Raw genomic sequence first — 24,442 nt, forward strand, 5'->3', positions numbered from 1 at the left:
CTTGGCATGTTGCTTCAAGGTATAAACAAGTACATAATCACGTGTTTTGAATTCTTTCGTACGCACATACTTGTCAAAAAACTCTTTTTGTCTTCTCTTTTTAGCATAGATCAAAGCTACAACTTGCAAGCGAAGTTCATCTAGCTTTTCAAGATCATCTATTCTTGAAGAGAGCTCATGCACTGTCCATTCTAAGCGTTTCGCTACTCGTAGAGTTGGAATTAAAATCTCTATGGGTAATATAGCGTTTAGGCCAAACACCATGTTGTACAGTGTTGTTCCTATTGATGTTTTGTAAGCTACCCTGTATGAGCATAGTGTTGAGTGTAACTGCCGATCCCAGCCTGTTCTTGACTCTGATACAATTTTAGTTAGAATAGTGCACAGTGTTTTATTTGTGGCCTCAGCTTGTCCATTTGCCTGTGGATGATATGGAGCAGATTTTCTATGTATGACCATGAATTCCTCCAGCAGATATTCAACGACTTCATTAAAAAAATGTGTCCCTCGATCACTGACAAATTCTATTGCTAATCCGTATCGTACAAAGTCATTCTCATACAAAAATTGTGCAGTAGTTCGTGCATCTGCTTTTTGTGTTGCCTTGGCTTCCGTCCATTTTGTGAGATAGTCCGTAGTCACAATGATATATTGGGTATGGGTGCGATATGCAGGGGGTGAAATAGGCCCCACAAAATCAATGCCCCATTTAGTAAATGCCCTTGCTCCCATCATTGGTCGTAGTGGCATCTCATCCCTCTTTATTAGCACCTTGGTGCACTGACATTCGTCACAACGCTTTACAAACTCCTCAGCATCCATATGCAATGTAGGCCACCATATTCCTGCGGCGGTTAAGAGAATTTTTGTCGTCTTATCTCCTGAAAAATGACCTCCACTTATTCCTCCATGTGTGTGTTCTAGAATCAGCAGGTATTCACTTTCACTTGCACCAATTCTAAGTTGATTGTCCTTTCCTCGCTTATAGAGTTGGTTCCCAATTAAATTATAGTCGCGAGCCTCCAGCTCTATAGCCCTTTTTCGTGCTTTTGTTATGTTTTCAGGAATGTCCTTGTGGTTAAGAAATCAATGATATATTGACTCCATGCAGGTGCAATGTTTACCTGAAACAATGTCGCGTGATCCATTGGTCATTTGGCACTACATATAGTACAATTGTTAACATAAGCATGTGTGTCAGCATACATAGTTGACCAATAACCCCCAATTGTTTCAGTCTCTAGTGTGTTTTCATTGTTGAAAAATGAATTTCACAATCCTGGATGTGTGCTTCTTCAAGATAACACTCGAATTCCTCCGGATTTATACATAATCGTAGAATTTGGTCCGATCCTAAATGATACATTCGTCCTGCAATAAAATGGAAACTGGAAGTTTTTTGTTTGTCGAATTGTTTGTTGTTTGGGTCTGTCTTTCCTGTATGAGATCTACCTCCAAAGGAAAGAATGCTAACAATTTCCTAAGACCATTTGGGTATCATTTCAATATTGAAAAGATAAGCATCTGGTATGCCATCATCTACTCCTTCAGGAGCTTCCTTGTTTTGCAGTCTTGAAAGATGATCCACTCGTAGATGATTTTTACCCTTTTTGACCACCACTGAGAAATCAAACTCCAGCAATATAATAAACTAGCGTACAATTCTCCTAGTATTGCATGGTTTATTTACCAGATATTAAAGAGCTTGACGATCTGTGAAGAACACAAATTTGTTTGCGAGAAAATAATGCCAAAATTTCTTTACAGCATAATTCATTCCTAACCCCTCTCTTTCAGTGGTTGTGTAGTTCTTTTCTGCACTATTTAATTGTCAACTTGCATAACAAAGTGAGAAATCCATTGTTTCGTCCCCAAGTTGAGCCAGAATACTCCCAATTGCATATGCAGATGCATCAATGTGAACATGGAATAAGTTTTTTCAATCTGGTGCTTTTAGTACAGGTGCTGATACAAGTTTTTCCTTAAGCTTTTGGAATGAATTTTCACACTCCTCAGTCCAGTCGAAATAGACTAACAAATGATACAGAGGTTGTGCAATGACTTCATACATATATATGAATCTTCGATAATGTCCGTAGTGTCCCATGAAGGATTGCACTTGTTTCGCATTAGTAGGATTGGGTAAGTCTACTATGACTTTGATTTTGTCTAGGTCAGTGGTTATGCCATTTCTTGAGACAATATGTCCTAAGATGCGGCCTTGCCTAACCATAAAAATGCACTTTTCCGGGTTAACACAGATTCGATATGTTCTGCACTTCTCAAATACCTTTTGTAAATGGTCAATATGTTCTTCTCGTAGAAGAGAGTGTACACAAAGATCATCCATACATATTTCTAAGAATGTTCTCAGGTATTCTTTAACACTAGGTTGGTAACGGGACACTTTTATGTCCTGTTAAGTGACCATTTTCCTTGAATTATGTCAAGAGTTTCAAAATGGATTTTGAGGTGCTATCTGCCTAGAAAGTTGTCTCATGAGCTGAAAAAAACTAGACATTTTTTTGGAATATCAATTCCATCTTTAACCTTGTCCTTGCACAACATTTCACAACCTAAACTGTGTGAAAAAACGGGTCCTGTTTTTGGCTTTTTTCAACTTTTTGCAACTATACCACTCTAGAATTCATGTTTGTGAGGTCTACAATGCTAGAGAACTATCTTTAGTAGTCCTCAACATGTCATGATCCTTCTAGGGAGAAATAAATGTTAAAGTTGTAAGTTATGACCAAATTACAAAAATTATCAAATCCTGTTTTTTAGCCAATTTTAGCTCTTCTATGATTTTTTTGGTGGCTTTCATGATATCCAAATCCACATTTGATTTTCTATGTTGCATATTGTAACATAAAGCTAATATTCCTTGAGTTTTGGGGCACCTAAGACCCTATTTTGCATAGTAGACAACGATGGTTGATTTTTTCAATTATAGAAGAAAACGAAACATTCTAGTATATCAAGTATAGCTTTTTCAATATTAGTAGTTTCTTGTGACAACTACATGCATTTTATAGGTAGTAACCATATCTAGTCATAAGGATAAAATTTGGCTAGATATTGGATAGTTTTTATGGGATTCTACAACTCAGAATGTTGAACCCAGTTTTTTCATGTTTGCTGTATTTAGCACTTCATCTTTGTCCCCAAGATTCCCCTTGGTAAGAGATGTATTATTCTTTTGACATGCTCCATGGCTACTTATGAACCTAAAGGACAATAGGGAACTAAGAAAACATGCATATATTATTTGTATTCAGCGTGGCTATAGAAACTTTGATGATAGGTTTGCAGAATGGTAAAAATTCAACTTTTTTGTACCTATTTATTTTGGCAAAACAAAAAATAGTGAGTGAGAAGCAATCATAAGTTCTGATCACCAACCCATTGAAGTTAACTAGGGAATTTATCTCAAGTCCTACAAAACTCCCTAATCTTATTTTTATGCAACAAAACGTAAGAAATGACTTTTTTGATGAAAATGTACTGGTCCATCAACTTTGGAGGCTTGGTGTGACCAAAAGATGAGAAATTTTATAAGTTTCTTATTTTTTCCATGTGTAGTAGGCCTTGAACTATAACCTCATGAAAGGATTTTACAAAATGAGTGGATCTACTATGGGTTTGGAGGTTTTTTTCAAAACCCTGAAAGGACACTTTTATGTCCTATTAGGTTACCAACCTAGTGTTAAACGCATGAGTCATTAACCTTTGAAAAGTAGCTGGGGCATTCGTTAACCCAAAAGGCATAACTCTATACGCATATATTCCCCATTCTGTGGCAAATGTGGTTTTGTGTTGATCCTCTATTGCAATTGCTAGTTGGTTATACCCTGAAAACCCATCTAGAAAGGAATAAGCCGGTTTCTGAGCCACCCTCTCAAGTATATGTTCTGTGATCGGCAAGGAATAATTATCCCTTATGGTGGTTGCATTTACCATTTTGAGGTGTCACACACTCGCAGCTTTCCGTTCTTTGTGGGGACAACCACAATGGGTGACACCCAATCTGTATGTTCGATTTCATAGATGAATTCAACATCCATCAGCTTGTCAATTTCCTCTTTGATTCGTTTAGAAAATGTGTCATTATATGTATAAGGACGCTGTTTGCTAGGTTTGGCATCTGATTTCAAAGGAATCGTATGTTGGCATATCGATGGATCAACTCCTTTGAGGTCTTTGTAAGACCATGCAAACACATCTTTATACTTCTTGAGAAGTTGTGTGAGCAGTTCTTCTTCTTCAAGCTCTTAATCAGTTGCGATATAGACGGGCTGAGGCTTTTTGCCCGGTTCAGCGAGGTCTATCCGTTTTGCATTTTTTGGCCCATCATAAGATTCCTGGTGTATTCTTTGCCTCACTGGGGGTGTCATTATGATTTTTCTGTCCTGGATGGTGAATTTTTGATAATGGGATAGTACATTCATGTTTCCTTTTTCTGACTCCTCCTTACCATCACTTTCTCCCTCAGTCATCCATACCTCTCGTAATGACCGTTTTAGTTCTTGGTAATTCTTTTTGCGCTCCAATTGGTCCACTCTGGGTCTTTTGTTTTTTCTTGTTTTGATTTTTGAGATTTTTTTTATTTTGTTTCTGTTTTAGTCTTACGTACTTGTTTTATTTCCTCTTGCGTTCTTTCCCTTCGAACTTTTGAGAATCTGCCTGATATTTGGCCTTTTACACAATCCTCTGCTTTGACAAGCATTAGATAGTGAGTTTTATCTTTTATCCTGTGCATAGGGTTCTCTCTCATTTTGTTTTCTGCTCGTTTTTTCCTATAGCATCCCTGGTGTCTAGGGTGCTGATTGGCAAAATCATAAAACTTGATATTCGTTGTTTTCTCCCCACGCTCGCTTGAGCTGTCCGAACACTCGTTATTTGCATCGTTATTTACCTCCAAATGCTCAGAGGAGTTATAAAAATATTCTTGTTCTGGTGGTTCTACATTATCATCCCCTCTTGGTATAAGGCTAACCATGTAAGAGGGTAGCACATCATAGCCATCCTTATCGCAAAATTTTGTCGTTGGGCTGTCTGTAATGGTACAAACATCCAATGTTGCTAGTATGTGTTCCCATTCCAAAGGTTCTAAGGCATCTTCAGGAAAAGGTTCCGGAATATAATCCTTGTCCTCAATAGCTCTTTCTAAGACGCATTCCTCTCTTTTTAATCTCCCACAATGTGAAGCTCTGCACATCCATAGCTCTTTTTGTTGCCCTGACCATGCTCGGAGTTCGGACCCTGCCAATGTAGCTGAATCAAACTCTTCCACTGGTGTCTGGTTATTAACATCTTTGTAACTATGGTCTTCTAGGTGTATTTTGGTTGTGGTCTTGCCATGAATGAGATATATGTGGTTGTAACCCCAATCCTGGACCATCTTTAATTCTCTCATGAATGTTCTTCCCAAGATGATCTCGTAATTGTTCTTTTTGTCGAAATCGACTATTGCAAATGTATGCTCATACTCGATTCCACACGAGGTGACAATTACTTTTTCTAAGAGTCCTATACGCTTTTCTATGAACCCATATTCCAGTTGCAATTTCATTCTGGTAGCTCTCAAAGCGGATTTTCCCCATTTTTTCTAGATTTCCTTGGTGGCAATAGCGACTCTTGCTCCACTATCAATAATAGCTTTGGAAACTACTCCTTGGAATTCTACTAGTAACATGGTGTTTCCATCTTCTCCCTCGCAATATTCTCCAACCTTGTTTAAAGGTACTAGCCTAGTGTTTAGTTGAGGCTTGTCCAATTCTTTGATCCCTTCTTGAAGCTTCGAGGTGGGGTCTTTTACTCCAAATTTTTCTAAGCATTTGCCTACGGTGGTCCACATGTTTGGTCGTAGCCTTAGGAGTTCGGCTAATGTGATTGTGCATGCCACAGGGGTGGAGAATAAATCAATCAATTCTTGTGAATCCATCACTTTGTTAGAAGAAAGTCTTTGAGATGGGATTGCTCGCACCCCAGACTTGGCTTCATACTCCCCTAGGTACGTAGTTAGAGTTTTTAGCGAGTCTGGTTGGCTGTGCCCCAAACTAATTGATCCCTGGTCTCCCCCTTGTGAATGCATATCAAAGTTCATTTGTGATCTTTCCTTAAATTCTTCAATTGGAGGTAAGATCTCATTTTTCTCGTTTCTCGTGCTATTCATTTGGTAGCTCACCCTGTTTTGCTTCGTTGGCATCCCGGATTTGCTTCCACAGGTCATCTAGACCGTTGCAATCCTTACCCATTTCTACCAATGTTTTAGGCTGACAATCATCAATTGTCTCATCTATTGTATTTGGCACTATGATAGGTTCTCTCCTGGACTCAGAGGTAGTCGTGAGTCTCTCCTTCGTGTCTACTTGTCTCTCTAAAGTTGGTTTGATAGGGGTTGGAGCTCGTACTTCATGCCAACTTGCAAGTTTACCAAGCGGGTTTTCTATGAAGGATTGAGCTGTTTCAATCATCTTTCGACACATTTCCAACCTCTGTTTTTCTATCTTGGCGTATGGATAAGTCATCAATCTTTTCTCTTGGGTTTGGTTGTTTTTGAGTCTCGCTTCGTAAGCTTTCAAAAGTACATCTAATTGCTCATTTAACTTTTCTGCCAACATTAATCCTTCTGATCTTGCACTTTTGGGTTCTGCTATTTCCTTGGGTACTATGGTTGCCGCAGTGTGTGAGCTTAGACTGGCTTAATCTATCCTTCGTGTGTTTTAACTCCTCGGATAGAGCCTTTTGCTCTTGTTCTCTCCTGGCTTTCATACACGCCTTTCTAGCTTTCCAAGTGCTTCTTTTATTTTTCCTTTCTAAACTTGGGGCATCGGTTTTTGGTTCTTCAATTATGGGTTCATTCATCATTCTTTGAGCTTGGGCTCGTGTCACTGCCTGAATACGTCGGATGTCTCCTAGCTTAATTTTTTTTTTCTTGACAGAACTGCTCCTAATGCTCTGTAGCTCTCTCAGAAACACTCACAGCAACTTTTGAACTTCACTTCAACTTTCAAAAACTCTTTTGCGTCTTTTACAACCTTGTGATGAACCGCACAGCAAGTATAACATGCATAAAGTGCTCTAGATCGTAAATCATGATGTCCTACTTACCCTACTCCCACTCATCAAGTGAAATGGTGATAATGGTGTCTTGGTTGCTTCCTGGCCTCTTCGGAATCTCAAGCTCTCCTTTCACGGCTTCTACCACTCCAACTCCTACTCTCTACACCACAACTCAACTAATACCTAACACTATCTAAGTCTACCTAAGTCGAAGGATCTAGGACAGACACACGCTCCCTAGACTCCTCCTAGTACCTAGAGAGTCCTTTAACCTCTGATCATATCTAAATGTAAAACGTGACTCTCACAAGCCAGAGAATCCCTATCCTCAAGGACTAGTCTCGGTCACCTACCTAGGGTTTTCGTCCCCGGCAGCGGCGCCAATGTTGGCGGATACACCGCGACGGACGTTAGCACAACGAGAACTCACCTAGCAATATTTGTCAGCTAAGAAGGAAGCTCGACCCGCAGGCGCGTGGAAGCACAGGTGTCAATCTACACTCGACCGACTCTCAACTAATTCCTACAGAGGTCTCTACCCAATGTTTAAGCTACAGCCTTCATGAGTGCTTAAGAGGAAGTTTCCTACAATGCTTCCAAGAGCTAAATACCCATCAAACGTTCTCGAAATGCCATAGAACTTGAAGGAGACCCTACTAACACCACTAGGTCGCTCTCCCTAAGGTCCGTGTACCAAAATCCCAACCCTAAACACCTGGTGCAAAATCATGTAGGATGTCTGGCCGAAATTTGCAGGTCATCGTTTCTAAAAACTAAAGTTCCTAATGTGTAGCTCTACTCAATGCAAACGTGTGGATATGCTGAAATGCAAAAACGGATAATGTATGCTCACCGAATCACCAAATGAAGCTCCTAGGTCGAGCTCGCAAAACTAGACCGTACACGCGCAATGTAGGTATCGGCGCGTAGCTCTCGTCGGGGGCAACACGGTGCACTTCTCCGCACTCGATTCCGACCATCGGTGCGCACATAGCATCAATATGAAACTCTCACTCTCTCTCATACATAGTACGCTCACTCACAAACAGAACTTCTTAAAACTGACAAAGGTTATTTTCATTACGGTCAAAAGTGGTATAAATACCTTACAATCTCAAACCCTAATGTTCCAATTTAACCATCTACTCAATCTAAATGTAAAAAAGGGGATACAATCTGGAAAGTTCTGTAAGCCCCAATATTTACAAAGGTGAAATGTCGGTTTTTCTCAAAGAATAGTTACAAAAAATAATATTTTGCCGAGCTCCGTAGGGTGTGTCCAGCTGCTAACAGTCTCCACCCAATCGTGCTATCTTATAGCCTCTCCCTAGCGTACACACTGTCCAGCCGTGCTGGTGTCCTTACCCATAGGACCCATGTCCTTACACTAGTCTAGCCAAAATAGGTCTAAATAGTGTGTTGCACTATAGTAATAACCCATCTTTGCATGATGCATGTATATCTATTGCAGATTCTCATGTATGGTACTTTGATAGTGGTGCCATGGAGCACATTACTTTGTAGCATGATATGTTTAATTTTCTTGAGTCTTCCCCTATAGGTAATATTGTCACATGTGTAGATAAATCCTTGTATCCAGTGAAAGGAGTTGGTACCATTATGCTTACTACTACAATGGTAGTGCTTTCACACTGAAAGATGCCTTGTATGCTCCTAGGATCAAGAAAAATTTGTTGTTAGTTTTTGACCTAGTTATCAAATTTATGATTGATACCATTGTGGCATCTCATTAAGCCATGGGCTTTATAAGATGAATACTTATGTAAAATCTGTGGAGAATGTAGCATGTGTAGTTTCAGACTTACAAGTAGTTTCATATGCAAAACTTTGGCATGCGCATTTTAGTCATCTAAATATTTCTAGTTTGTTGCGATTAAAAAAATGTGATATGGTTTCTTCATTGCCTAATCGTCAAGCACCTCCAGAACATGTATGTGAAGGTTGTATTCTTAGTAAACTATAGCGTGCTTCCTTTCCCAAAGATAGTGATGGGGGATTTTCACAAGCCAAGCTCACATACCCCTCTTCTCTCGTCCCCACCCCATGGAAACCTCCTCTTAGGGAGGGAGTGATAAAAGGAATTGGAAAAGTAAGAAAAAAAATAAAGTATGATTATGTAAATATATGAGAAAGGTAAAATAGGCCACCTCATGCCTGCGGGGTAGCCTATCCCCACCTTGCCTCCTTTTTCTTCATTGTTGCCCCGCCGTGTGTCCCTTTTCCTCTCCTCCACTCAAAAGGTCAACCCCCTCTCTCTTCCCCTTGTCCTTTCTCCTTTCTCTCTCCTTTGAAGCTACCCCACCCCCTGTCCTTAGCAATAATGCACCCTAACTCAGATGCCACCTCTCCTATCTTCCAAAACAGTATACCCCACCCCCCCTTTTCTCTCTCCTACACTCTCCCATGATCCAAATACCCCCCTCTCTCTCTAAAATTCGAAATCTCTCTTGTCTTGTAGCCAGATGGCCTCCCCCACACTCACACACACTCAGTTTCACTGAAAAAGGTGCCCACAGACCCATCCCCACCCAGTGGTTACCTGATTTTCTTGTGTTCACACACATCTGCACACAGATTCACCTCTGAACACACTCCCCTCTCTCCCCTCTTGTAGTTACTTTATTCTCCATGTCACCTCTCTTTTTTCCATTCACCCATCTCTCTCTCTTAGTCTCTCTCTCATGAGACTGCTGTTCTGGCACATATACACACAGCCAGACAAGTGGGGCCCACAGTCACATGGCCTGTGTAGATAATGATTTCTTCATTTCTAAATTCTAGAATTTCTCCCCCCTCCTACCCTATATAAAGAGGGTTCACCATCACACTATACACACACACCATCACCAAAGAGTACACTATGCACTGTGTGTGCCTAGTGCACACACACACACCCACACCATCACCATCACCACAATCACCATGCTCTTCTTGAGCATGACCTCTACACCCTTGGGCTATTGAAGATGAAGGGAAACTAAATGAAGGATGATGGCCGAAACCCTTGTGCGAGTCTTCGCCATCAACTCCCACCTATCCGCCATGTGCTCTACCACGCTCTCCCTTCTCATTCCCCTACCCTATGCTCCCCATTTCATCGCCTTATTCTCTAAATAAAGCTTGAGGTTTTGTGAGTATGTTTTCTTGCAATGTTTTGCCCATGTGAGGTGTGCGGAGTGAGCTTGTGTATGTGTGAAGGGTGTGTGGATTCGCCATCCTTTTGTGGTGCCTAAGTACGAAGCCGCTATACCCCCTCCCTCACTCTCTCTCTCTCTCTCTCTCTCTCTCTCTCACTTGATCTCATTCCCTTTCCTCTTCATCATTGCTCCCAAGCATCCATCTCTCTTGGATGAAAACTGTTACCATATACGTGTGGTAGTGATGTGCGTGAACACACTAGGACCGCCGGGGCATTTTTTCCCTCTTTAGGAGGTTTTTTCCCCTGTGCATTGTATATACGCCCATCACTCTAGGGCTAACTATCTTTCCATTGCACACTAAGTAACACACTCTCTATTGTGTGCCTTGAGCTTCCTTCGTCTTCTCCAAGCTGTGTGTGTTTCTCTGCACCCCTAATTCCAACAATTGGTAACAGAGCAGGTCACGTCCTCCCGGGCTTAGTCGCCAGCTGCTCCAGCACACGCCTGCTCACTTGCTCTGATTTCAGTGAGCTTTGGCGAGCGTTTGCAGGTTGATAAATATTTTGGTACAGCTCGAAAAGCTAGGTCTGCTCAGAATTTTGATTTGGGCTCATTTCGGCCTCCGTTTCCACTACAGGCAGTACTGCACAGGCTATTTCGTCATTTTGTGCAGATTTTCTGTCAGTGCCGTTTTTTGTATAACAGGTGCCTTATAGTCTTCTACGGATTGTGCTATATAGCACAAGTTGTTCCCGCTCCATTTCTCCTATTTTCGGGCAGTTTTCACATCAGGTGCAGCATTTACCATGGCTGACAACAACAACACAGATGTGTTCAAGATGTTTGCTGTTGAGGACAGGTTGGATGTGGGCTTATATGATGCAACATGTTCTTGTGTCAAAAGGTGTCTGGAACATTGTGCAGGGCATTGATGTACGTCCTGGTTCTGAAGATGTAGGCGATATTGAGGATCTTGCAGGTCTTGCTGCAAGGATTGTAGCTGTTAGAGTTGTTTTGCCTACGGCAGAACAAGCTCATTGGGATGTTAAGGATGCGCAGGCTCATGCATTGATTGAGTTTTTTGTGAAGTGCACCATTATTCCTCACATCCGTTCAGCAAAATCTGCAAAATAGGCTTGGGATATTCTAGCAGATCTTTATGCAAGCCGCAATGAGGCTAAAATTGCTTTGCTGCGTAAAGAGCTAGAGTCGAAGATTATGCATGAGGAAGATGATATGGACACTTTCATTGCTAGAGTCAAGGATATCAATGAGCAACTCATTTTTGCAGGTGAAGTCATTTCAGACAGTTCCCTTGTGCAGACTGTTCTTGATGCCTTACCAGATTCCTACCAGACTTTTGCTAGTACTTGGAGACTGATGACCCAAGGAAATCCTGAAGTTGTCAAGTTTGATGCATTATGCACATTGCTGTTGCAAGAGTCACTTTCTAGAAAAAACAGGACTAGGCAGCGTGCAGTTGAACAGGCTTTTATTGCTTCTCAAAGAAAGGGTGGTAACAGTAATGCAGCCACTTCTTATGGTTCTGCTGTGAGTGGCAAAAATTCTGTTCCTAATGCTTCTGGTGGCAGCACTTCGTCTGGCAATTCTGGTGATAAGGGCAAAAAGAAGATGTGTTGCCATTATTGTAAAGCCAATGATCACTTGATCAAGTCGTGTCCTAAGTTGAAGGCCAAAGAGGCTAAGAAGAAAGAGGGTGGTTCCACTGCAAATGTTGGTTCCACTACAAATGCAGCCATTGTTGAGTCTTCTGTGAAAGGAGATTGTGATGCTGATGTTGATGCAGAATGGGCTTTTAGCGTAGAGTGCACTTACAATCCTGCTGTCCATGATGCATGCTTGTCAGTTGCTGCAGATTCACATATGTGGTATTTCGACAGTGGTGCTACAAAGCACATTACCTCACATCGTGAATTGTTTACCTCTCTCGAGTCTGTCCCTCATGGGAATTCAGTCACTTGTGCCAACAACGCCTCTTATCCAGTTCAAGGAGTTGGAAAGATTGTGCTCACTGCTGCTAATGGCAGTTCCTTCACACTTGTTGATGCACTTTATGTACCTGGGATCAAGAAGAATCTCTTGTCTGTATCCGCACTTGCTAGACTTGGACTTGTAGTCAAATTTGTGGATGACAGATGTACAGTTCATGATCTCAGTTTTGGTGATGAAATTGTTGCATCTGGGCTTTTGTGTCGTGGGCTGTATAAGCTCTCTTTGTATGACAAGTGTGGAAAAAATTTTGCAAATGCTGTTGCAGATTCAAGGGCTATTTCAGATGCAAAACTTTGGCATGCACGTTTTGGTCATCTGAATTTTGCCAATTTGCTGCGTTTGCAGAAATCTGATATGGTTGCTTCTTTGCCGCCTCTTGAAGCACTTGTCAAACATGTTTGTGAAGGCTTTATTCTGGGTAAAATGCAGCGTTCTAAGTTTCCAAAGGATGGTTCAGTTAGGGCCACATGCAGGTTGCAGCTTGTGCATAGTGATGTTTGTGGGCCCATGCAAACTCCGTCCTTGGGCAATTACCTGTACTTCGTGACTTTCATTGATGATTACTCCAGGCATGCATGGGTATTTCCGCTTAAAGCGAAGTCCGAAGTTTTTATGTGCTTCAAACAATTTTTGGCTATGGCTGAAAATGTCTCAAAGTGTACTATGGGCACCCTCCGTTCCGATCGAGGGGGGGAGTATATGTCTCATGAATTTAATGCATTTCTGGCTAGTCGTGGGATAAAACACCAATGTACAGTGGCTTATACACCTCAACAAATTGGTGTTGCTGAGAGGAAAAACAGGTCACTAATGGAAATGGCACGATGTATGGTCAAAAGTCAAGCTTTGCCGCATTCTTTTTGGCTTGAGGCCATCATGTGTGCCACTTATGTACTTAACAGGTGTCCTACGAAAGCTTTGCAGTCTATTACTCCATATGAAGCATGGCATGATAGAAAACCTTCTATTGAGCACATGCGTGTTTTTGGCTGTTTGGCATATGCTTTGGTGCCACAAGTGCAGCGCAGAAAATTGGATGATAAGGCTGTCAAATGTATTTTTGTTGGTTATAGTGCTGAAAGCAAAGGTTACAGGTTGTATCATCCGCAAACAAAACGTATTTTGGTTTCACGGGATGTAGTGTTTGTGGAAGACTCTGTTCAGCCCTTGTTGTCATGTACTAGAGACAGTAATGTAAGCTCACAGGACATTTATGACACTTTGTGCCTCTTTTCAGTGGTGGAAATACGAATGTAAGTTCCAATGAGGCAAATGTACAGCCTATGGGGGTTTCTGAAAATGTTTTAGAACAGCCTATTACTGATGCAGATGTACATGATGTACTTGATGAGGAAAGGGCTAAAAATGAGCAGGCTAGAGGTATGCCAAAATGGCTGGTGCACACTTTGCGTGACAGTAAATTGGATGCACCTTTATCTAGTCGTACTCGTTCAGGCTCTCGCCATGCATCTTATGCATCAGATTGTTATGCTTTGGCTGTGTCTAGTTTACATGATGTTGAGGAGCCTCTGTCTTTTGATGAAGCACAAAATTCAGAAAATTGGATTGCTGCCATGAAATCAGAATATGATGCACTTATAGAGAATGACACATGGACTTTATGTGATTTTCCTCCTGGCAAAAAGGCCATTGGTACGAAGTGGGTCTACAAGTTGAAACGCAAGCCGGATGATGAGATCGATCGCCATAAGGCTCGACTTGTTGCAAAGGGTTATGCACAACAAAAAGGCATAGATTATGAAGAGACTTTTGCTCCCACTTGTCGTATGACTACTGTGCGTTTTCTATGTGCATTGGCAGCTCATTTTGGTTGGGATGTACATCAATCAGACATTGTTATTGCTTTCTTGAATGTTGACATATTTGAGGAAGTTTATGTAACGCAGCCTCGCGGTCTTGTCATAAAAGGACAAGAGGACAAAGTGTGCAAATGTAAGAAGGCTTTGTATGGGTTGAAGCAATCTCCTCGTGCTTGGTATGAGAAAGCTGACACTCATTTGGTTAAACGAGGCTTTCGTAACAGTCCAACAGAAAGCACATTGTATGTAAAGCGTGAGGATGATGTATTTTTCATTGTGGTTCTTTATGTTGATGATTTGCCGATCACTGGACCAAATGAGAGACATATTGCTGAATTTAAGGCTGATTTGAATGCTACTTTCAAGATGAAAGATTTGGGGCTGTTGCATCATTACTTGGGTATACAGTTTAAGCAGTGTGATGGTGGTATTGCCTTGTGTCAGAAAAGTTACATAGAGACATTGCTATGTAAGTTTGGACTTGAGGATTGCAAACCTATTGCCACTCCCATGGAAACAGGTTTGAAATTGAGTCTACTTTACCAAACTGCTGTTGGCTGCCTCATTTATGTATGCAACACGAGGCCAGATATTCAGTTTGCAGTCTCGCAGGTCAGCAGATTTATGCATAGCCAAGGGTCTAAGCATCGGCAGGCTGTGAAGAGGATTTTCCGCTACCTTAGTGGAACTTTACATCTTGGCTTGTTTTATCCCAAGGGGGGATCATTGCTGCCAGACTTACATGCTTTTTCGAACTCAGATTGGGCTGGTTGTTTTGACACGCAAGTGTCCACAAGTGGTTTTTGTTTCATGCTTGGCAGTTCATGTATATCATGGTTGAGCAAGAAGAAACCTACTGTGGCCACTTCGAGTTGTGAGGCTGAGTACAGGGCAGTCTTCACAGCTACGGTTGAGTGTGTTTGGCTCAGACGCCTTATGGCTGACTTGGGTGTTGGACAGGACATTGCCAACACTATCTACACTGACAGTCAGAGCGCATTGGCGGTTGCGAGGAACCCAGTTTTTCATGCTCGCACAAAGCACATTGAGGTGCATTACCACTATGTCAGGGAGAGGCTCTCAGCAGGAGAGATCAGCTTGGCTTATGTGCCAACACAGGAAAACCTTGCAGATCTTTTCACAAAGGCATTGTCTCGTGAGAAGCTTGAAGCTTTCCGCAAATCTTTGGGCTTACTCCCCTTTATGGACTGATCATGTCCTCAAGGCATGGCACTTCCCTTTACTCATGTGCCAGCTCTCGTTCACCGCAGCACTCCAGGGGGGATTTGTTACCATATACATGTGGTAGTGATGTGCGTGAACACACTAGGACCGCCGGGGCATTTTTTCCCTCTTTAGGAGGTTTTCTCCCCCGTGCATTGTATATACGCCCATCACTCTAGGGCTAACTATCTTTCCATTGCACACTAAGTAACACACTCTCTATTGTGTGCCTCGAGCTTCCTTCGTCTTCTCCAAGCTGTGTGTGTTTCTCTGCAACCCTAATTCCAACAAAAACTTTGTTATGGTGGTGTGTTGTTTGCGTCCTAGCCGCTGAAGCTAGGTGGTGCCCCCTGTTTGCTTTACCATGACAGGCTCGAGGCATGCCATTCGGTCCCCGGTGTTTTAGAGGCCGTCGGGGGTTCGGGGTTCGCTTTGTTCCTGTCATTTGGTGCCCCCACTGAGGAGGGATTTCTAAGACCCTTCAGTTTGCAATGCTGAAAGTGACGCCCACTATCAATCATGGACGAATGGCTGAAGGAATTTTTTAACTGGAGGACGGAAGAAGAAGAGACGAAGGAGGCACTAGCCGCCTTCGTTGAGGTGCTACTGCCAGGCTGGAGTGTCGTCAGCTTTCAAGAGGTAAATTGTCCATCTCGTGTCACTCGTTCTAACTATAAATTGAGAGCATCATGTGGGAGGTCAGTGAAGGGTCATCACTGTTGTCAACCAAGGCACACTGTCAATGAGTGCCAACAACGAAGGCAACGAAAGGGCTGAAGTCATCTACATCGACATTCATCACAAGGAAGTCATTCACATCAAGGAAGGGAAGCAAACGGTGAGACCTCTTTTCCCTAAAGAAACTACAGTCAAAGTTATAACTCCAAAGTGGCCTAAAGGGGATGCTCGAGCCAAAGGCAAGGAGAAGATAAGCCAGTCTGGAAACACATGACCCCGAAGGGAGAAGCATCTGGCCAAGCAAGTGCTTCAAGATCAGAAAGCCGGGTTGTACCCAGTTTGCCAAAGAGGAAGTCATCCGAAGCTAAGCGGCGAAAGGTCGCCTACCGATTTGCACGACGCATGCGAGTGCTACCAATCCACTTCGACAATCCGGAAGAAGAAGTGGTAAGAAGATTCCCATGTCCTAGAGAAGAGTGGTTCGGCTACTGCTCTCGCTGTTTTGGAAAGAGAGTGGAGGATCTTCCTCCTCCCCCTGTACAACTTATCCTGAAGAAGCTCTCTACCACGGGAGAAACCCAGTGGGCTGGGGACGAGTTGCAACTGAATGGAGTAGAATTCATGAAACACGCCGACTACGGAAATTACCTACAATTGTTGTTAGCCAAGAGGCTGGGAGTGGTCAGACGCGTCGCCATCACCCCGTACGTGCTGAGCAACGAAGGAAAGGTAGAGCCCATGAAAGGCGACAACCTCTTGTGGATGTGCCGACTCATCAACACTGGCACGATAAGAGTATAAGTAAGTATTTCATCCTCTGTGCATGATGGAAAACGGGCCAACGGCATTCCCGTTCAGATTCTTGCAGCATATGCATGTGAATATCTATGTAGATAGGAAAGTCTTCTACCAACAGAAGATCGTACACCTATTCGGTGCAGCGGTACTAGGAGAAATCCTCAATTCCCCGAACCCTATCATTCTCCCCATATTAGATTACCATCATTCCTTTAATGTTTCTATCTTTATCTTGTTTTAACCTATCCACCCACCCCTGTAAAAAGCTGCTATGAGCCGCTACTGTTAATGTAATGTTAAAAACAAAAAGAAAAAAAAGAAAAAAGAGGTTTGTAATTTCCTGAGTCACTACCATGGCAAGTGTTTCTTTCCCCACGTTCAGTGGAAAGAAGGGAGAGGATCCCACCACCGACTTTTTGGATGATTTCGACATTGCTTGTATCGTCTCCAATAAAGATGACGACGCTTCACGACTTAGAATTTTTCCTCTACTGATGAAAGTAGAGGCCAAGTCTTGGTATAATGCATTGCCCCAGGCCACCAAGAATGCATGGGATGTGTTAATGGCTGCTTTTGTAAAGAGATTTGGTGGAGGCACAACCTCGGAGAGGCTATGGTAGTACTGACAGAATTAAAGCAGGGAGGCCTGCTGCAGTATGCCACCTACGAGTCTAAATTTGTGGACTTATGGGAGAGATGGTTTGCCTCGCTGGAGGAAGGTGAAGGTGCGCCTAGTTTCCTAAAGAAGGACCGTTTCATTGGTGGTCTATGGTCACCGCTTAGAGAGAAGGTGAAGGGAAGGTTTTCTGCAACATATGAGTTGGCAGTCGAAGTAGCCCGCCTTAAAGACAAGAAGCTACGCATGCAAGCAAGAGTAAACGAGTCAGAGGAAACAAGCTCGGCCCAACCAACCCCAGTGACTGCAACAGCCAATCATAGAGTCCAACCACAGGAGGCATCAGAAGAGCAAGACCTGCTGAGTTGCATCACCACCCAACTAGAGAGTTTATCTGTGCATCTGGTGCAGCAAGGGCATACACCTGGAAGGAACCAAGAACAAGGAAGAGGACAACGAAGGCAGAACCCACAGTACCATTGTTACAACTACGGGGAAGATGGCCGTGGAATGTACTACTGCCCACACCCGAGGAGGCAGAATTTCAATAGAGGGGGGAGACAGAATCAGATCTCTCCACCAAGAACACCACCGCCACTCAGGCAACCAATCCCACCTATTCAAATCCCACCACCAGCGGTGCAACCACAGCTAGCCACACCAGTTCAACGCCAGTCACCAATGCAACCACCACCACAATCACCACTTACAATCATCCTACGCCCACCACCAATTGATACCCACACACCAAGTGTCCTTTGTCTTGCAGAAGAGGTCAAGATGAGTGTAACAGAAGAAGGATCAAGTAAGAAGACTATTCAAAGAACTGAAGCAGTGGAACAAGAGGTTAAAGAATCAAAAGATGCTACCCAGGTGGGGGAGGTAAGCCAAGAAAATTGTGTTACAAATGTAAGTACATCTTTAACCTTGGATGAAATAGGCACCAAAGCAATCAGTCGATAGCATTGGGCAGTAAGGGTAAGAAGGTGTAAAGTGTTGATTAGGCCTTGCCAAAGTAAGAGGAATGCAAAGGTCATGAAAGATACAAGAGAAGAGGAAAACCAACCTGTTAGCAAGGCTTTGCAGAAGGTGGAAAACATATCAAGCAAAGGGGAGGGCTTTGAAAACGGAAGCCTGTGCACCAGCATGGACCCAGGACAGTGTAGCAAGCTAAAGGAATCTTGCATCAAGGCAGTTTCACTACAGGACCATAACGAAGAGGTAAGTATGACTGAAGGTTTGGAGTTGGATATTTCTCCAGAGGCTTGGAAGTCGAGCAAGACTTTATTGTGTAGTGTTATAGACTTAGAGATGGGTAATGCCTCTAGTCTACTAAAGGGTGTTATAAACTTGGAGATGGGTAATGCCTCCAGTTTATGTGAGGATGTTCATAGTAAGTTTGATGATCAATATGTTGCCAACCTTTTAAGGATGTTCCAAACTCCTCCACAACACAGCATTGTGTTTGCATGGGATGCATCAGACCTATGGCTATGGCTAGCCGCTATAACATATAGAGAGAAGATCAGCATTGAGATAAGAGCTAAGGAGCCATGGGTAGACAAAAGCCCGATAGAATGCAAGAATGAAGACCTCATTCGCAATTTGGTACAATTTTTTACAAATAGTGCATCCTCTCTTTGGAGAAAGGTAAGTGGATTACGCTTATATTTAAGCCGCAAGGCAGGTGGCTTGCTATTAGCATCAGTAAAGGAAGCTAACATGTTTGAGCACACCCAAAAGAAGCATGATATGCTTGCAGTTTTTTCTAGTCATGGCAGTAAGAAGGAATCTGAAGACAACTTGAGCTCACCACACCAACAATGCGGCCATATATGGTGGATTCTTGGTACACTCTTGGGAATCATAATTTTCAGTTCTATCTTTGTAGGATCCAAGATGCTCATTTCCCCTCTCGCTACTGGTGATTACAAATTTGGTCCAATTTGGCATAAAAAATTTATTGTCCAGAAACTACAGACAACGATCCTATTTTTCACTTGGGATCCAGGAGGACCCTGGCACAAAGTTCTGGAAGCCATGGGCTTCCCCTTTAATCAACCGACACTATTCCAAGGAACAAGCTATCACCCGGACCTATTACAGATTCATGAATATCCCACAAATCTCACCAATGGCCAAATGGAATGGCTAGTTTAGAAGGCAACTCGATATCAGATCCTATAGCTAAGCGGAAGAAGAAACAGAGCTAGAGACATGAATGCCTCTAGCCAAAAGGGGAGGGCTAATGATGGGGGCTTTTCACAAGCCAAGCTCACATACCCCTCTTCTCTCGTCCCCACCCCATGGAAACCTCTTCTTAGCGAGGGAGTGATAAAAGGAATTGGAAAAGTAAGAAAAAAAATAAAGTATGATTATGTAAATATATGAGAAAGGTAAAATAGGCCACCTCATGCCTGTGGGGCAGCCTATCCCCACCTTGCCTCCTTTTTCTTCACTGCCCCGCCGTGTGTCCCTTTTCCTCTCCTCCACTCAAAAGGTCAACCCCCTCTCTATTCCCCTTGTCCTTTCTCCTTTCTCTCTCCCTTGAAGCTACCCCACCCCCTGTCCTTACCAATAATGCACCCTAACTCACATGCCACCTCTCCTATCTTCCAAAACAGTATACCCCACCCCCCCTTTTCTCTCTCCTACACTCTCCCATGATCCAAATACCCCCCTCTCTCTCTAAAATTCGAAATCTCTCTTGTCTTGTAGCCAGATGGCCTCCCCCACACTCACACACACTCAGTTTCACTGAAAAAGGTGCCCACAGACCCATCCCCACCCAGTGGTTACCTGATTTTCTTGTGTTCACACACATCTGCACACAGATTCACCTCTGAACACACTCCCCTCTCTCCCCTCTTGTAGTTACTTTATTCTCCATGTCACCTCTCTTTTTTCCATTCACCCATCTCTCTCTCTTAGTCTCTCTCTCATGAGACTGCTGTTCTGGCACATATACACACAGCCAGACAAGTGGGGCCCACAGTCACATGGCCTATGTAGATAATGATTTCTTCATTTCTAAATTCTAGAATTTCTCCCCCCTCCTAACCTATATAAAGAGGGTTCACCATCACACTATACACACACACACCATCACCATCACCACAATCACCATGCTCGTCTTGAGCATGACCTCTACACCCTTGGGCTATTGAAGATGAAGGGAAACTAAATGAAGGATGATGGCCGAAACCCTCGTGCGAGTCTTCGCCATCAACTCCCACCTATCCGCCATGTGCTCTACCGCGCTCTACCTTCTCATTCCCCTACCCTATGCTCCCCATTTCATCGCCTTATTCTCTAAATAAAGCTTGAGGTTTTGTGAGTATGTTTTCTTGCAATGTTTTGCCCATGTGAGGTGTGCGGAATCGCCACCTAGTCTTGTGTTTGGAGTGAGCTTGTGTATGTGTGAAGGGTGTGTGGATTCGCCATCCTTTTGTGGTGCCTAAGTACTAAGCCGCTATACCCCCTCCCTCACTCTCTCTCTCTCTCTCTCTCTCTCTCTCTCTCTCTCACTTGATCGCATTCCCTTTCCTCTTTTTCATTGCTCCCAAGCATCCATCTCTCTTGGATGAAAACTTTGTTATGGTGGTGTGTTGTTTGCGTCCTAGCCGCTTAAGCTAGGTGGTGCCCACTGTTTGCTTTACCATGACAGGCTCGAGGCGCGCCATTCGGTCCTCGGTGTTTTAGAGGCCGTCGGGGGTTTGGGGTTCGCTTTGCTCCCGTCAATAGTTCAGTGAGAGATACTCACAAATTGTAGCTTGTGCATAGTGATGTATGTGGTCCTATGCAAAGACCATCTTTTTGAAACTACCTTTACTTCATGACTTTTATTGATGATTACTCTAGGTATGCATGGGTATATCTATTAAAGGCTAAGTTACCAACATGCCACCTATCGGCGTACTCCTGAATGTACATGTCTCACGCGAGTCCTTGATGACTCATATCTATCATACATATCATGTAATCTGCACCAAAGTGCTCTCGAAGTAGTCTCATACATAACAAGCGCATATAAAGATTTTGCAAGGTGTAAAGAGAGCGTAGATAGTGCCATCTCCTCTAGCTCCTGCCACTGATCGTCAGACATGTTTGAAGGTCTACCTGCATCACCACTCAATGGTCGATGCAACCCTCGTTGTGTCAGTGTATCAAGCATACAATCTCTCCATGCCGCAAAGTCTGACCCATCAAACACGTGCATCTCTGAGAGGTCACAATCTAATCGATCACCTGTCTCTGCCATGAGCACAAGTAGCAAGCTAGATAGCGAAACCACCTCACCAACAACACCTGGAAACTATCTACAAATATGGCTAGAAACACAATGTAAAACCTGTGAGACACACTCCAAAATAGAACTCCCGCAATGTCAATACAAGCCTCGCATGCTCTAGTATCACACTGCAATCAAGCGCACTACTTACAAGATACATTCATGACAACCATAACCATGTGCATAATCTTCACCGAATCAGCCCTGAAATTCAGCCCAAAATTACAAAATTCTCAGCCCTCTTGCATGGCCAAAAAACAGTCCGTAATTCAGCTCCACACTACCAACCGTAGCACATCAAGAATCAGCCCAAAACTTCTCCAAGAAGTTATGACTTGTTCGGTCTGAAGATCACCTGCACACACGCCGTCATATAGCATACATATGTGAGCTAATCACCAAGCCCACACTGTGCGGTATCGATGCATACACACGCACAAATTTCCCACCTAGAGAGAACACCACACGCAAATGCTGAGTGCAACCTGCATTCTCTACCTAGATCACATAAATGATGCGCATAAAACTCTTCAAATAATTTCACCAGAGTTTCAGCGTAAAATGGCTATAAACCCAAATAACCATAAAGTGAACACCAAGCGCACAACAAGAGCTACCAAATACGTATCATCCACACTCACTGCATGCTCAAATTTCCACAAACCTGAGTTAAGGAAGCTCTCATGTAAATCACCTTATATGACCATACATGTCACATACATGTGCCTCAGTCTTGAGCTCACAAAATATACTCACAGAAGAATGCAAAAACTTGTAAGAGAATCCATCCAAGATCTTGGCAATCAGAAGAAACCTATCCAAGAGAGAAAACATGCTCAAACAAGCATAAAGCTCCCACATACAGCGTACATGAAGCAACCTGCTGCCTCAGATCTCCGAGAGATCTCTACCTACAACAAGAGTACCTGTATCCTCTTCGAGTAGCATCCACCGATGCATAACCACGGCTCACATAGCCTCAAATGCATTCGCCTAGAGAGAATCCGTCTCTCTATCTCTCTCTGGCTCTCTCGAATCCAATCTGTGAATCGCTTACCCGGAGTGTAGCTTCTCACGCAGCAACACTTGCTCGTAGATACACCTGTGCTAAAACACAACCATACATGGTCTTCTCTGCAACCATAACCTTTGTTGTACAGTAGCGCTGTCCTTTTACTACTCCAAGCGGCTTCTTGTCGCTTGCTCTCCAAACGGCAACACTACCTCGGGGAGCACCACAGACGGAGAGTTAGAGAGAGAAGGAGACACACACAGGATGTGGGTGGGGAGACTGTGAAGTGGCAACTCCCCCTATACAATATACTCACTATAAGTATAGGGTAATAGTGGGCGGGCGCCCATGACCTGGGCGACCGGTCAAGGCACATAGGCCTTAACCCCAACACAAAGATAGATCTTATTTAGGATACCACCAGGTACGTATCCTTCTGCAAGATATCTCCAAAGCTGCGTTTAGAACACGGTTCAGGCATTTTGAATTTTTGGTTATGCCTTTTGGTCTAACCAATGCTCCAGCTACATCTACGACACTCATGGATAGTGTCTTACGTACCTATCTTGGAAATTTTTTTGTTGTTTTCCTTGATGATATTCTCATTTACAGTAAGATTGAAGATGAACACATAGAACACTTACGATTAGTGTTTGAACAGCTACGAGATCACATGTTGTATGCTAAGCAAAGTAAGTGCGATTTCTTTAAAACAGAGATACATTACCTAGGTTGTGTGATCTCTTATTCTGGCATCAACATGGACACTGACAAGGTCGCTTCCATTCTTCGATGGCCACATCCCAACACGGTTGAGGAGCTTCAAATATTTTTAGGCATGGCTGGATTTTATAGACAGTATATCCGTGACTATGCCAAAATCACCGTTCCTATGGCGGATCAACTTAAAGAAAAAGGTAAGACCTTTTCTTGGGAAGAAGCCCAAAAACGTAGTTTCAAACAGCTCAAGGTAGCTATACCCACTGCTCCCATCCTAGCAATCGTCGACCCACTAAAGCCGTTTGTGGTAGAGACTGATGCTAGTGATAAAGCGATTGGTGCGGTACTTCTCCAGGAGGGAAGACCGATAGCCTTTGAAAGTAAAAATTTAGATAGAGCACAACAGAATTATTATGTCTACGAGAGAGAGCTCTATGCCATAATTCACGCTTTATGAAAGTGGAGACACTATTTATATGGTGCCGAGTTTGAAGTAGTTTTTGACCATGAGAGTATCAAATTGTTTACTACTCAAACAGACTTGAAGGGCTGTAAAGCTAGATGGGAAGAAATCCTTCAAGATTATGATTGTAAGCTACGATATCGCAAGGGGCGATATAATGTAGTAGCGGATGCACTAAGTTGGATGCCTCATATTAATTCACTTTCTTTCATGGAACTAAAGAGTGGATTTTTGGAGTCATTACGTGGCAAGTGTGCACAAGATCACTCATATGCTAAAGTGTGGAGTGCAGTTCTAAAAAGGGATCCCTCACACTCACATGTCTCTGAAGAACCAGATCAACATGTCTCTGCACGCTGTCGAGAAATTTGCGGTCTTGACAGGAAAGCACCGGGCTTATGGCTGTGAGAGTTTGTGAGAGAACTCAACAAAAACTATATGAAGGAGTTAAACCATAGATGCCATGAAGACTAGGGTTTGGAAAGAAGTGCAATCAAAGAAGACTCACTCTTTCTCTCTTGCACTCACACACACACAAAGAAAGAACGCAAAAGAGAATGTCAAAACAATACGAAGATGAA

Source organism: Adiantum capillus-veneris, chromosome 8 (genome assembly GCF_014529385.1).
Source record: "Adiantum capillus-veneris isolate H3 chromosome 8, ASM1452938v2, whole genome shotgun sequence".
In the NCBI taxonomy this organism is placed as follows: Eukaryota; Viridiplantae; Streptophyta; class Polypodiopsida; order Polypodiales; family Pteridaceae; genus Adiantum; species Adiantum capillus-veneris.